The sequence below is a fragment of the Benincasa hispida genome, chromosome 2, assembly GCF_027475165.1.
Source record: "Benincasa hispida cultivar pf3 chromosome 2, pf3_genome.v1.1, whole genome shotgun sequence".
NCBI lineage: Eukaryota > Viridiplantae > Streptophyta > Magnoliopsida > Cucurbitales > Cucurbitaceae > Benincasa > Benincasa hispida.
In genome coordinates, this window is record NC_143479.1 from 57,411,645 (window position 1) to 57,428,059 (window position 16,415).

Here is a 16,415-nt window from a genome sequence, read left to right on the forward strand (position 1 = left end):
AAAACTCTCGAACTGGCCCAAAAACTTCAAAAACCAAGTTGAACCGATCAAACCGGCTCAACCAGGTGAAACGGACCGATTGGTCAACGCACGCTGGTGTAGTCAACGGAGGCGCGGATCGGGTCGGGTCGACAGAACGCACGGGTCACGGAGGAGGCAGAAGGTGCGCAAGTGGGGCTTCTCCAAACCGGGTCAGACCGTAGGCTGCCAGTCGGGTCTGGGAGCTTAACTCGGGTCTGGGAGCAGAATCTGGGTCTGTGAGTAATTTTTCTTCAATTTGGTTGCTGTCCTCTCTCTCGGAAACAAGAAATAACAACCTAATTTCAACTCTAATGACTCCAACAAATTTACAGACCCTTTTTCACACATTAATGCTCATATACAAGTGAGCAATTACAAATTTCCACAATAAATTTAGAGAAAAACAATGTCAAAATCATAATAAATCCTCTTTTGTCCACATTTCATTCAACACTTGAATAGATAGAAAAAAAACATCCACCAAAAGCAATTGAGCATAATTCTAGCATGCTCTGATACCACATGATGGAACTCGAGACATACGCAGCGGAAAAAGGACCTAATTACACTCTAATTGCTTTTAATTTAAAGGGAAAAAACATGCAATTTGAAGAAGAAAAAACAATAATTAACTTACCTTTGAAGCTCCCAAAAACTGCTTTTCCTTGCTGAATCTTGACCTGAATTCTTTCGGACCACCGCTAGAGTTTACCTACTATCCTCTGGACTCAGAACCGAGTTGTGGGACCTGGTGGATGAAGAAAACCGAGAGAGAGAAAAAGATGGAAAAAAGAAATGGAATTTTGGATTAGGTTTGGGTTTTAAATTTTTCTCCAAAAAAATGTGATTTTTCTAGCCCAAATTTACAAAACAATTTTAGCAAAATGGGAAAACTTTTGTCATTCAAAATGAAAGCCCATTTTATAGAAAAAACCATGCAACAATTGCATGAACCAAATCCATAAAAACCCAACACTTATAATCCACTACCTTAGTGGGCTTAATGTCTCCACTATAAGCCAACACCTAGCCCACTATTTTGTTAGTGGAATTATCCAACAAAAGTTTGGATTTTCCCACTAACTTTAGTCAAAGGGCAAAATAATCATTTGGTCAAAGTCAAACTTTGACCGAAAAGTCAACATTTTGACTTTTTATGATTTTTTTTCCGTATTGACTAATTTTGACCTCCCGAGCATGAATCCACATTCATTTTCTCGAAATTCAAATCACATTTGAACATAAGGTCGGTCAAAGTTTGACTTTTCAAAGTCAAAAGTCAACTCTTTGACTTTTTACATCTTTGACCATTTCCATTATTTTCAAGCTTTTGAATATGAACGTATTCATATTCTTGATATTTAAATCACATTTAAATATTAAAGTTGTATCTCTAAACTGAAAAACCCGACCACTATATCACTTATACTTATCGGTTTCTCTCTCTTCACCTAATTCGAACAATTCGAATCATTTTATCATACTATTCTAAGTTTATTTCATATGAGCTAGTAGGGGAACCTAATGGACCTATAGATCATGGGCTCCAACGATCCGAGATTAACGGGCTAAACTCTTTAGATGGAGCTAATCAACATTCGTTAACTAACGGGTCATTCCACTATAGTCCCATAGTGCATTCCCCTCACTATAGATATATTTGTGTCCATTTGATATAACCATGATTAGTAAGCTAATCCTTCATAGGTTATTCGTAATCTTGGTTGAGTCATAAAAACCGTTTTATCTTCAAGACTACATCTTGTTCATTAAGTTCCACTGATCCTCTAATGAACAATTGGTTTAAGGTCCAACCTATAAATCGAATCCCTCTCTGGCCAAGGAGAGGGTGGGGCCCCTTTTTCAAGATCTGAATTCAGTACTAAAGGGAACAACCTATCTACTATCCCTATAACGGGTAGGAGTAAATTCCGTCTTGCACCCTATGTTCTCAGCTATCCACCCGATCTTACCCCTGAAATGGGAGGCTTATTAGGCCAGCGATAATGAGCTCCCTCACCTATGCAGATCTAAGGATAATTCCGAGTGAAAAAGAGTTCATAGTTAGCTCAGGATTAAGATTAAGTTATCTAGGTCATCAATTAACGAAATAGTTAGTTTTATACATAAAACGGCATTTAGAATGTAAAAAGTGACTATTTCATGGTTCAGTCTTATGCAAACTCATTGCATAGGATGCCTCCACTCACATATCTCTATATGAACAATTCAGGATCACATTGTTTGTACTAACTACAAAGTGGGCCGCATCTATCCCCAGAATAAGGCGCCCAACCTCATTCATATACTATAGACCATTTTGGCTATATATTTGAACTTGATCCACATTTATGTCACTACATAAAGTTCAAACTACATTAAATAGCCTTAGGACCTTAGTTTATTGGATTCAAGATTACAATTTCAATAACAACTTTATCAAAAAACAAAACATAATATGTTTATTAATTTACAAACTACGAGTTTTAGGACATAAAATCCAACAGTTCTTAGTTTTCCTTTTATTTTAAGAGACGCCGGAAGATCGCTCAGGTCAACTCCAGAGAGAACCTGGAGGTGTGGAAAAGCAGAAAGCAGGCCGACTCTCGCGAGAGCGAGATTATCTTTTGGAAGAGTAGAAAAGGCGGTGTAAAATACTTGGGAAGCAAGAGATTGCTACCAGGCCTTTTATTCTCTTCTTGCATTGTTATTTTATATTTCAACTCTATATCTATACAATGGAATTTCTTTATCTACATCTGTTCACTCTCTTTGCACGCATGAGTAGCTAAACTTATCGAATGGGTTGAGAAGAACTAAGCTAACATGACCTAGGATCTTCATTGCATGCGATTATCTTATTTTATGTTGTGCCCAACACCCCTTTAGAGCTACTCGAGAGAGAGTCTAAAGAAAGAACCTAAGATTTGAGAGAGCTAGGTTAGAATCTACACTCGAAAGAGCAAGATTAGATCTGCATAAGCATGAGATAGGGACTTAGAGATAAGCTCTGTTTATCAACCTGCATCGTATGCACCCTAGAGATAGGTATGATATTATGTGGTTGCCTTATTTGTGTGTGTCATTTTGTCATCGCATAAATAAGAATAGTGGCTTATGTGTAGGTCCTATAGACTCATTGCATATATCGCATGCGTTCTAGCATTAGAAGTTGTAGCATTCGCGTCGAGAGATGGTTTACTATTGTATGTGTGTTGCATGGTCGCATAACATGAACGCATCTTAGGAAGTGTTAGTCACCGCATACACCGCATACTCATCACATCTTCCATTTTATCAACTCTTTTCGAAACTCTGCCGCATTTGTTTATTTTTATTAACTCAAACAAAAATCCAAACAACTATTTGATTATTTGGTTACCGCAAAGTCTTCTTGAAAATTACCACCACAAACTGTTTTCCCAAGTCCCTGAGTTCGACCTTGGACTTACCAGGAAACACAGTGGGGTTATACTTGGATTCCACTGAGAAAACTTGTTGCTCAACGCAATTCCATCACCGCATTTCATTCCATATTTTCACCGCATAAAATAATGCATCAAGTTTTTGGCGCCGTTGTCGGGGACTTCGACAAATTAGTTCGCTAACGGTAATTTTTCTGATTTCTTTGCAGCTCTCAATCTCTGGCGAATTATGATCCAGAGATTGAGAGAACATTTCGACGAAGGCTGAGAGACAATCGCCAATAACAAGAGAGAACCCCAAGAATGGCGGAACAACCGGAAGAAAGGGCCGCAAACACGAACAATATAATGGCCAATCCCATCCTTCTTACAAATGACCACAATACACTCATTCGAGACTATGCGTCGCCCAACCTCTATGATTTCTCTCCAAGAATCATGAGGCCAGTGTTAGATGGATCGAGGTTTGAAATGAAGCCGGTAATGTTACAGATGATCTAGGGTGCTGGGCAGTTTAGAGGGAGGCGTGGCGAAGACCCGCACGCCCATCTCCGGAGCTTCATAGAAATTTGAAAAACTTTTTTGTTCCCAAATATCTCTACCGAAAAAGTTTGACTAACTCTGTTTCCATTTTCTTTGTGTAATCAGGCAAGAAAATGGGCATATTCTCTCGAACCGGGAGAGATAACTTCGTGGGAACAAGTGGTGGAAAAGTTTATGAAGAAGTATTTCCCACCAACCGAGAATGCCAAGAGAAGGAAATTAATAACAAATTTTGAACAAGAAAATGACGAATCGCTTAGCGATGCCTGGGCGAGGTTCAAGAGGCTAGTAAGAGACTGTCCACATAACGACTTGCCAAACAACTTACAAATGGAGATTTTTTACCAAGGACTGAACCATACTTCGTAGACCGCTGCCAGTGCGGCAGCTAGTGGTGGTCTGCTAGACAAAAAATAAGAGAAGGCCAAAAATATACTCGATCGCATTTTCAAAAATCACGAGGATTGGCGGAAAAGCGATCAAAGATTAAGGATTAAAGATAGTGATGCCAACAATAAGGCCATCGCATCCCTTCAAAATTAAGTGACTGCGATGATGAGTTTGATACAAGGCATCGCAGTTAAAACCACGGGAGTGAAGAAAGGGTAGGTCAACGCAATTGCTCAAACGACTGCAAGTTGTGTCATTTGCGGAGACGCTTATTCGATGGAGGAAAGCTCAGAAAATCCACAGTCAGTGTGCTTCATGAAAAATAATCTCTGCTCTGATACATACAACCCTGGGTGGAGAAGCCACCCAAATTTCGCATGGAAAAATCAACAAAAAAGCTTTCAACCTGTGGCACAAAAAGAAAGACCACTCGGATTTTTTCTGCCAAATGACTGTCAGACAAGCAATCATGCCAGTAGTTCGCAACCACCGTAATCTTCATCCTTAGAGAGCATGTTAAAGTAGTACATTGAGAAGAACGAATCATCGCTTCAGAATCAAGCAACATCCATTCGAAATCTCGAAATTCAACTAGGACAAATTGCAGGTGAGCTAAAAAATAGACCGCAAGGAGCGTTGCTGAGCTCAACTGAGGTTCCTCGCAACGCTGGGGGTACCTGGAAGGAACAATGCTTAGCAGTCTCCGTGCTAAGCAACAAAATGACTGTGGAAGTAAGGGAGGAACCCATCGCGACCAACTTGAATGCGGTGACAACTAAGGACCCGTTGACCTATAGTTCGGAAAAGCCCGAGAAAATGAACCCCGAAGTTGCGTCCACCCTCAAGCCTTCAGATCATGAGACAGAAGGATTCTAGCTACCATCAGCTTCGCAAAGATTGAATGAGAAACAAAATGATGAAGACAAGATCACAACAGTGGCAATAACGCAAAATGTGCGACCCAGGAATCTTCACGATACGATGCTTCATTGTAGGGGTCTACAGTGGCCAAGCGCTATGTGATCTTGGGGCGAGTATAAACATAATGCCACTATCAATCTTCAAACGGTTGAATATTGGCACACTCACGCCCACGACAGAGACTCTCCTACTTGCAGACAGATCCCGAATACATCCTGAAGGAGAGTTGAAAAATGCCGCAATCTCAATTGATAAATTCATCTTGCCGGCAGACTTCCTTATTTTGGATTATAAAGCGAACGAAGATGCGCCTATCATATTGTGACGACCATTCCTTTCGATCCGTCGCACTCAAATTGATGTGCGCAAGGGAGAAATTATAATGAACATTAATGGGGAAAGCTCTGGATTAAGGTAGTCAAGATTCCAGAGGACAAAGAAAAGAAGAAAAAGCCGCCGTGGACGTGAAAAGCCTAGCTTGGAATAAGCGGTCCCTAAGTTAGTACATGATTCAACCTCATCAGGAACGCAATCCTTTTGAATATCCTTTTTCCGGCATCAATACTTCATGAAATTTCATCATCTTGTTATTATCTATTATCGCATATCTACTTCTTATTCTTTTTTTAAAAAAATGGCGATTGTACTGAACGATTGCGGTGAAAAATTTTGTTCACTCTTTTTTTAATATTTGACCCTCTCAATGTTTTTCTTGCAACGATCAAGACGAACGATTGTGGAGGCGTTACACAAAGAAGTAACTTATCTTATTCTGTCACCGCAATCCAAAGAAGGTAAATCGCCGGAAAGCAGGATGCATCAACAAACAATGCAGGCGACAACGCAAATTTGGGGGTTGTATTTTTCCTTCACTTTATTCCAAATTTTGCACTATCGCATCGCATTTTAATTTTGAAAGTTTTATCACCGCATCTTCTTTGATTACCGCAATCATTTAACATCGATAAATTTAATGAGTCGCCGCATGCTGTCTCTTTGCCAATTATGATTTCAATGATGAAACACATGCTTCTATTTTTTCGTATACACTAGAGTCAACTTAATCTTCAGACAAGTCACCTCATGAAATATTTCTAGAAGTTAGTGGCCTGCTATCGTTCTTTCAAACTGACCCTTTACTAAACTTCCTAAGAACATCGCATGACTTCTTTCAATCTTTTGGCAATGAGGACATTGCCACATTTTAAATTTGGGGGCAAGGTATTTATTTTCAACCTTGCTATTTTTAGCTCTATGAAAAAAAAAAAAAAGAGGAAAACTTATGAGAATAACAACTCCACTATCAGTGCAATAGGGAAACTCGTGTTGATAAGAGTTAAGTTGTGAAGGACACTTACCCATAGTTGAATGTCTGCATGACACACGTGGGGGCAAGCCAAAACAAAAGTAAGTCGCCAGGATCAGCGCATAAATAAATGACCGCTACTCCACTGCCAAGTAGGTATGAGTTTAGTCTAAGAAAGAGCGCCTTGCTCGTAGTTGGATGTTCGCATGACACACGTGGGGGCAAGCCAAAACGAAGGCGAGGCACTTGGATAAGCGCAAGGTCATAAAAAATAATAATGTCAAAAATATGCAAGGATAAAAATCATTTGACACCCTATTGAAAAAGTTTTTTTGAAATAAATCATGCAATGTCATGGAATCCAGTAAAGTCCTTTTGAAGGTTAAACTTGTGGTCCCTAGGTTTTAGAAATATTTTAGGAAGAAACTTGAATAAAAATTAAGGAAATTTTGGTGTATAGAAATTGAATGAAGTATCTTTGAGAAATCTAAGAAAAGAGATTGCAGCCGACTTGCTAAAAAAAATATTTAGCTTATGCTTAAGGACAAGCATTGTTTAAATTTGGGAGTGTGATAATTGGCAGAAATGCACGTTATTACAGTGCTAAGTTATTAAACAATGAAGGTTTGCGTTGATAAAATATGTTAGATTGCGTTCAAAAAGCATTAAGTTCATAACATTGCAGTCGCATGCGTCCATTGCATAGAAACAGTTAACTTTTGTATTTTTATGCAGAATATGCATTGACGCAAGGCGAAAAGCCGATCACAAGAAATCAACGGACGAGCGCAACATTATCTCAAGGCTTTTTGGTGATTTTTGCTCGCAAACATCTGCTTAAGAAGGATTATCACATAGAGCCGATGCAACTTGGTGGGCGCATTGATGCGTTAATTTGATTGAATGGAAATATGAATGATATGCATTGATGGAATTGCATTGTGCACTCAAGTTTCCCCAACAAAATTCAAGTGTAAATCCCCCTGAATTTCCTGGTAAGTCCAGGGTCGAACATAGGGACTTCTGAAAATAGTTGCATTGGTGATTTTTATGAAGACTTGCGGTACTCAGTTAAATAAATATAGTGTTGGGTGTGTTGTTGCATTGATGAAAAAGAAGTAAATAAAGGCGGCAGATTTGAGAAAGATAGTTGTGTTGATAGATGCACTGAGTATGCGATGAACTGGTTGAGAAGATCTTTAGCTAGCGTTACTCGGGAATGCGTCAAACTTTGCAATCATGTTACAACCATGCACAACAAGTCATTTCCCAATGTAAATGCGATGCTCCTAAGTCTAGGACGTATGTTTTGAATGCAAAATGTCCATAAAGCTTATCCCTAAGTCTTACTTTTATCCTATGCATTGATGCAAAATGCATGAAAGAAAAGTGACCGTATACAATCATATCTTATTGCTAAGATGCATGCGATGCGTTAATAACAGAGAGTGCTCATTTCTAAGTGCCTATCTCTCGTTTATGCATTCTAATCTGGTTTTTCCAAACCTAGATTCTGACCTAACCTTCCCAAGTCTAGATCCTGTCCTTAGACTACCCTCCTGAGTATCTCTAATAGACGAATGCAACATACATAAACAAGATAATCGCAAAGAACGGAGATTCCCTCGTTATGCTAGCTAACTGCTTCTCAACCCATTCAACTAATTTAGCTACTCATGCATGAATAACAAAGAGTGAATAGATATAAAGAAAGAAATTCCATTCTTATAACTGAGTTGAGTACAAAATGACGATGGAAAGTAAAGGTAGAGAGCTTGGTAACAATTCCTTACTGACCGAGGCTTTTTACACTAAATCTCTATTCTGATCTACAAATGTTCTCGTTTTCGCAGGCGTCGGTCCTCTCTCTGTCTTGGAGCTTTTGGTGCTTTCCCAAGCTTACCGGAACGATCTACCGGAACACTTTCTTCCTCGCATTTGCCTTAAAATGAAAGAAAACTATGGACAGAGGCGTGCTTGTAAAGTGATGAATTAACCCCTTCTCTGAAGAATACACTTGGTATTTATAGAGCTTCCATGGTGAAAGGTGGCTTCTCTCTCCCGGTTGTACAAATGGGACAACATTAATTCCTGATTGACGCGTCAAATAATTATCACCGATAAAGCTGAATGTACTTCGTGACCGTTATTGGCTGTCAACTTAATTTGGATCCGACTGTCATCAGCTTTCTGTCCCATCGCTCTTAATTATCCTTTCACTTGGATGCGCCCACCATGTTGCACTGACCAAGTTGCGGTGATTCTTCTTGGGCAAATGTTTGCGAGCACGATCAACGCAAAGTCTTGCAGTGAAGTTGTGCTCGACCAGTGAATTCCTATGATCGCCATCTTTGTATTGCATTAACACATATTATGCACAAAAATATAAAGATCAACTATTCTAATGCGTTAGACGCATGCGACCACAATATTGTAGATTTTATGCTTAATGGACGCAATTTAACATATTTCATCAATGCAATCCAACATTGTTTAAGAACTTAGCACTATGATAACGTGCATTTCTGCCCATTATCACGCATTTGGGTGAAGGGCATAATTAATCACGATGGGATAGAAAGCTGATGACGGTCGAATCAGAATTAAGTTGACAAGCCACTAACGATAACAAGTACACTCAGCTTTTCAGTGACAAATATTCGGCGCATTAGTCAGAGAATTAAAGCCATCCCATCTGTGCAATCATAAGAGAGAAGTCGCATTTCACCCCGAAGCTCTATAAATATCGAATTCAACCCTCAGAAAAGGGGTTCAGCTGGTTCAGCAAGTTTGGATACTTAGAGAATTTTCTCTTAGATTAGCCTTGTTCTTAGTTTTCCTTTTCTTTTAAGGCGAAGCGAGAGAAGGGAAGAGACGCTGGAAGATCGCTTAGGGCAACTCGAGAGAGAACCAGGAGGCATGGAAAAGCAGAGAGTGGACCAACTCTCGCGAGAGCAAGATTATCTTTTGAACAGAGTAGAAAAGAAAGTGTAAAACCTTGGAAAGCAAGAGATTGCTACCAGGCTCTTTATTCTCTTCTTGCATTGTTATTTTGTATTTCAACTCTATATCTATCCAATGGAATTTCTTTATCTACATCTGTTCACTCTCTTAGCATGCATGAGTAGCTAAACTTATTGAATGGGTTAAGAAGAACTAAGCTAACATGACCTAGGATCTTCATTGCATACGATTATCTTGTTTTATGTTGTGTCCAACACCCCTTTAGAGCTACTCGAGAGAGAGTCTAAAGAAAGAACCTAAGACTTGAGAAAGCTAGGTTAGATTCTAAACTCGAGAGAGCAAGATTAGATCTGCATAAGCAAGAGATAGGGACTTAAGATAAGCTCTGTTTGTCAACCTGCATCGCATGCACCATAGAGATAGGTATGATATTATGTGGTCGTCTTATTTGTGTGTGTGTCATTTTGTGATCGCATAAATAAGAATAGAGGATTATGTGTAGGTCCTATAGACTCATCGCATATATCACATGCGTTCTAGCATTAGATGTCGTAGAATTCGCGTTGAGAGATGGTTTACTATTGTATGTGTGTTCCATGGTCGCATAACATGAACGCATCTTAGGAAGTGTTAGCCGAATCCTTCTCAACCCGTTCACTGCATACTCATCGCATCTTCCATTTTATCAACTCTTTTCAAAATTCCGCCGCATTTGTTTATTTTTATTACCGCAAACAACAATCCAAACGACTATTTGATATTTGGTTACCGCAAATTTTCTTGAAAATTACAACCGCAAACTGTTTTCCTAAGTCTCTGAGTTCGACCCTGAACTTACCAGGAAACTCAGTGGGGTTATACTTGGATTCCATTGGGAAAACTTGTTACTCAACGCAATTCCATCACAGAATTTCATTCCATATTTTCACCGTATAAAATAATGCATCAAGTTTTTGGCACCGTTGCCGGGGACTTCGGCAAATCAGTGTGCTAATGGTAAATTTTTTGATTTCTTTGCAGCTCTCAATCTTTGGTGAATTACGACTCAAAGATTAAAAGGACGTTTCGACGAAGACTGAGAGAAAACTGCCAACAACAAGAGAGAACCCCAAGAATGGTGGAACAACCGGAAGAAAGGGTCGCAAACGCGAACAATATAATGGTCAATCCCATCCTTCTGGCGAATGACCATAATAGACCCATTCGGGACTATTCGTCGTCCAACCTCTACAATTTCTCTCCAGGAATCATGAGGCTAGCGTTAGATGGATCGAGGTTTAAAATGAAGCCGGTAATGTTACAGATGATCCAGGGTGCTTGGTAGTTTGGAGGGAGGCGTGGCAAAGACCCGCACGCCCACCTCTGAAGCTTCATAGAAATTTGCAACACTTTTGTGTTCCCGAATATCTCTACTGAAGAAGTTCGACTAACTCTGTTTCCATTTTCCTTGTGTGATCAGGCAAGAAAATGGGCATATTCTCTCGAACCGAAAGAGATAACTTCGTGAAAACAAATGGTGGAAAAGTTTATGAAGAAGTATTTCCCACCAACTGAGAATTTCAGGAGAAGGAAATTAATAACAAATTTTGAAAAAGAAAATGACGAATCGCTCAGCGATGCCTGAGCGAGGTTCAAGAGGCTGGTAAGAGACTGTCCACATAATGGCTTGCCAGACTGCTTGCAAATGGAGATTCTTTACTAAGGACTGAACCCTGCTTAGTAGACTGCTGCCAATGCGGCAGCCCTTGGTGGTCTACTAGACAAAAAATATGAGAAGGCCAAAAATATACTCGATCGCATTTCCAAAAATCACGAGGATTGGTGGGAAAGCGATCAAAGATTAAGGATTAAAGATAGTGATACCAACAATGGGGCCATCACATCCCTTCAAAATCAAGTTACTGTGATGATGAGTTTGATACTAGGCATTGCAATTAACAGCATGAGAGCGAAGAAAAGGCAGGTCAACGCAATTGCTCAAACGACTACAAGTTGTGTCATTTGCGGAGATGCTCATTCGATGTAGGAATGCCCAGAAAATCTACAGCCAGTGTGCTTCATGAAAAATAATCCCTACTCTGATACATACAACCCCAGTTGGAGAAACCACCAAATTTCGCGAGGAAAAATCAACAATAAAGCTTTCAACCTGTGGCGCAAAAAGGAGGGCCATCCGGATTTTTCCTACGAAATGATGGTCAGACGAGCAATCATGCCAGTAGTTCGCAACAACCGTAATCTTCGTCCTTGGAGAGCATGTTGAAGTAGTACATTGAGAAGAATGAATCAGCGCTTCAGAATCAAGCAACATCCATTCGAAATCTCGAAATTCAACTAGGACAAATTGCAGGCGAGCTGAAAAATAGACCGCAAGGACCGTTGTCGAGCTCAACTGAGGTTCCTCGCAATGCTGGGTGTACCTGGAAGGAACAATGCTTAGCAGTCTCCGTGCTAAGCAACAAAATGACTGCGGAAGTAAGGGAGGAACCCATCGCGACCAACTTGAATGCGGTGACAACCAAGGACCCGTTGACCTATAATTCAGAAAAGCCAAGATCATAATAGTGGTAATAATGCAAAATGATATGATCCCACCCAAAATGTGCGACCCAAGAATATTCACGATACCATGCTCCATTGGAGGGGTATACAATGGCCAAGCGCTATGTGATTTTGGGGGGAGTATAAACATAATGTCGCTATCAATCTTCAAACGGTTGAATATTGGTACACTCACGCCCACGACAGAGACTCTCCTACTTGCGGATAGATCCCGAATACATCCTGAAGGAGAGTTGAAAAATGCCGCAATCTCAATTGATAAATTCATCTTGCGGGCAGACTTCCTCATTATGGATTATAAAGAGGATGAAGATGCACCTATCATATTGGGACGACCATTCCTTTCGACCGGTCGTGCTCAAATTGATGTACGCAAGGGGGAGATTGTAATGAACATTAGTGGGGAAAAGCTCCGGATTAAGGCAGTTAAGATTCCAGAGGACAAAGAAAAGAAGAAAAAGCCGTCGTGGACGTGAAAAGCCTAGCTTGGAATAAACAGCCCCTAAGTTAGTATGACTCAACCTCATCAGGGATGCAATCATTTTGAATATCCTTTTTCCTGCATCAATACTTCATCAACTTTCATCATCTTGTTATTATCTATTATCGCATATCTACTTCTTATTCTTTAAAAAAAAAAATGGCGATTGTACTAAACGATTGCGGTGAAAAATTTTGTTAACTCTATTTTTAATATTTGACCCTCTCAATGTTTTTTTTGCAACGATCGAGGCGAACGATTTTGGAGGTGCTATACGAAGAAGCAACTTATCTTATTCCGTCACCGCAATCCAAAGAAGGTAGATCGCTGCAAAGCAGGATGCATCAACAAACAATGCAGGCGACGCGCAAATTTGGGGGTTGTATTTTTCCTTCACTTTATTCCAAATTTTTCACTATGGCATCGCATTTTAATTTTGAAAGTTTTATCACCACATCCTCTTTGATTACCACAATCATTTAACATTGATAAATTTAGTGAGTCGCTGCATGCTGTCTCTTTGCCAATTATGATTTCAATGATGAAACACATGCTTCTATTTTTTCGTATACACTAGAGTCAACTTAATCTTAGGACAATTCACCTCATGAAATATTTCTAGAAGTTAGTGGTCTGCTAGCTTTCTTTCAAACTTACCCTTTACCAAAATTCCTAAGAACATCGTATGACTTCTTTCAATCTTTTGGCAATGAGGACATTGCCATATTTTAAATTTGGAGGTGAGGTATTTATTTTTGACCTTGCTATTTTTAGCTCTATAAAAAAAAAAAAAAAAAAAAAAAAAAAAAAAGAGGACAAAAATGAAGGCGAGGCATTTGGATCAGTGCAAGGTCAGAAAAAATAATAATGTCAAAAATATGCAAGGATAAAAATCATTTGACACCCCAGTGAAAAAGTTTTTTTGAAATAAATCATGCGATGTCATAAAATCCAGTAAAGTCCTTTTGAAGGTTAAACTTGCGGTCCCTAGGTTTTAGAAATATTTTAGGAAGAAACTTGAATAAAAATTAAGGAAATTTTGGTATATAGGATTTGAATGAAGTGTCCTTGAGAAATCTAGGAAAAGAGATTACGATTGACTTGGTAAAAGAAATCTTTAGCTAATGCTTGAGGACAAGTATTGTTTAAATTTGAGGGTGTGATAACGGGCAGAAATGCACGTTATTACAGTGCTAAGTTATTAAACAATGAAGGTTTGTGTTGATAAAATATGTTATATTGCGTCCAAAAAGCATTAAGTTCATAACATTGTAGTCGCATGCATCCATCACATAGAAATAGTTAACTTTTGTATTTTTATGCAGAATCTGCGTTGACGCGAGGTGGAAAGCACGATCACAAGAAATCAACGGACGAGCGCAACATTACCACAAAGCTTTGTGGTGATTTGTACTTGCAAACATCTGCTCAAGAAGGATTGCCACATAGAGCTGGCACAACTTGGTGGGCGCATCGAGTGAAAGACATAATTAATCACGATGGGACAAAAAGCTGATGACGGTCGAATCCGAATAAGTTGACAAGCCGCTAACGATAACAAGTACACTCGGCTTTTTAGTGACAAATATTCGGCGTATCAGTCAGAGAATTAAAGCCATCCCATTTATTCATTCATAAGAGAGAAGCCGCCTTTCACTCTGAAGCTCTATAAATACCGAAGGCAACCTTCAGAAAAGAGGTTCAACAAGTTCGGATACTTATTGAATTTTCCCTTAGATTAGCCTTGTTCTTAGTTTTCCTTTTCTTTTAAGGCAAAGCGAGAGAAGTGAAGAGACGCTGGAAGATCGCTCAGGGCAACTCGAGAGAGAATTAGGAGGCGTGGAAAATTAGAGAGTGGGCTAACTCTCGCGAGAGCGAGATTATCTTTTGAACAGAGTAGAAAAGAAAGTGTAAAAACTTGGAAAGCAAGAGATTGCTACCAGGCTCTTTATTCTCTTCTTGCATTGTTATTTTGTATTTCAACTCTATATCTATACAATGGAATTTCTTTATCTATATCTTTTCACTCTCTTAGCATGCATGAGTAGCTAAACTTATCGAATGGGTTGAGAAGAACTAAGCTAACATGACTTAGGATCTTCATTGCATGTGATTATCTTGTTTAATGTTGTGCCCAAAACCTCTTTAGAGGTACTCGGGAGAGAGTCTAAAGAAAGAACCTAAGACTTGAGATAGCTAGGTTAGAATCTAGACTTGATAAAGCAAGATTAGATCTACATAAGCAAGAGATAGGGACTTAGAGATAAGCTCTATTTGTCAACATGCATCGCATGCACCCTAGAGATAGGTATGATATTATGTGGTTGCCTTATTTTTGTGTGTGTCATTTTTTCATTGCATAAATAAGAATTGAGGCTTATGTGTAGGTCCTATAGACTCATCGCATATATCGCTTGTGTTCTAGCATTAGAAGCTGTAGCATTCGCGTCGAGAGATGGTTTACTATTGTATGTGTGTTCCATGGTCGCATAACATAACGCATCTTAGGAAGTGTTAACCGAACCCTTCTCAACCCATTCACCGCATACTCATCACATCTTCCATTTTATTAACTCTTTTCGAAACTCCACCGCATTTGTTTATTTTTATTACCGCAAACAACAATCCAAACAACTATTTGATTATTTAGTTACCGTAAAGTCTTCTTGAAAATTACCACCGCAAACTATTTTTCTAAGTCCCTGAGTTCGACCCATGATTTACCAGGAAACTCAGTGGGGTTATACTTGGATTCCAATGAGAAAACTTGTTGCTCAACGCAATTCCATCACCGCATTTCATTCCATATTTTCATCGCATAAAATAATGCATCAGGTAACCCTAGTCAACGCGTGCTATGCGATCATGCTATACACACTTGACGTAGACGCATGCGATGTATCTGCGATAGTGTTGAGTGGCATTATTTCTAAGTCTCTATTCCTGCTTATGTGCTCTCACACATAAGCAAGATGACTGCATACCACCTTATTCTACTTAAAGGGTGCATACGCCGTGTAGTGGCAAACAGAGCTTATTCCTAAGTCCCCATTCTTGCTTATGCGATCCAATCTACTCTCTCGAGTCTCGATTTGAATTGTAGACTACTCTCCCCAGTATGCCTAAATGATGAATGATGCGCTCATAAGACAAGGTAATCGCATGTTGACGTAAGATTATTCCTATATCTAGTGAACACTTGCTTACATTGCTTAATCCGATCAACCACTTACTCTCCCGGGCAGTTGGTTGCTGCTGACTCTACTCATAGACAAGCATTGTGTCTGCTTATAGACAAGTGTTGCTACAGCTTCACACTAAGCAAATAAGGTTTTCTCACAACACTCGTGCAACGCACACCTCCCGGTGTTTTGCTACATGCTTTATATCCCTATGCTGCATGATTAAGTATGTGATACTCTAGCAGTCTTACTTAGCGATGCAATGAAAGTAACAGATGCTAAGTAAATGAAGATGGAGATGGAATCGAAGGAAAATATAGAAATGCATTGATCACAAAATGTATTAATCTCTTAAGCCAAAATGTAATACAATACAAGGATAGAAGAGAAATGGAGGGCTAGATGGAAGCAATGTCTTGCTTCCATCAGATGTGTGTCAAGGCTGCCGGTGGTGCCATGGATGGGCAGTGGAGTAGACTCTCTCAAGCTCTAACTCCGGCGAAGGCTCCGGTCATCACTTGGAATGGTTGAAGGGATGAAGAACTCTCAAGACTATCTTCTCATGCTTTGGTCTGGATCACAAGAATCCACCCGAGGGTAGAAACTTGGTTGATTTAAAG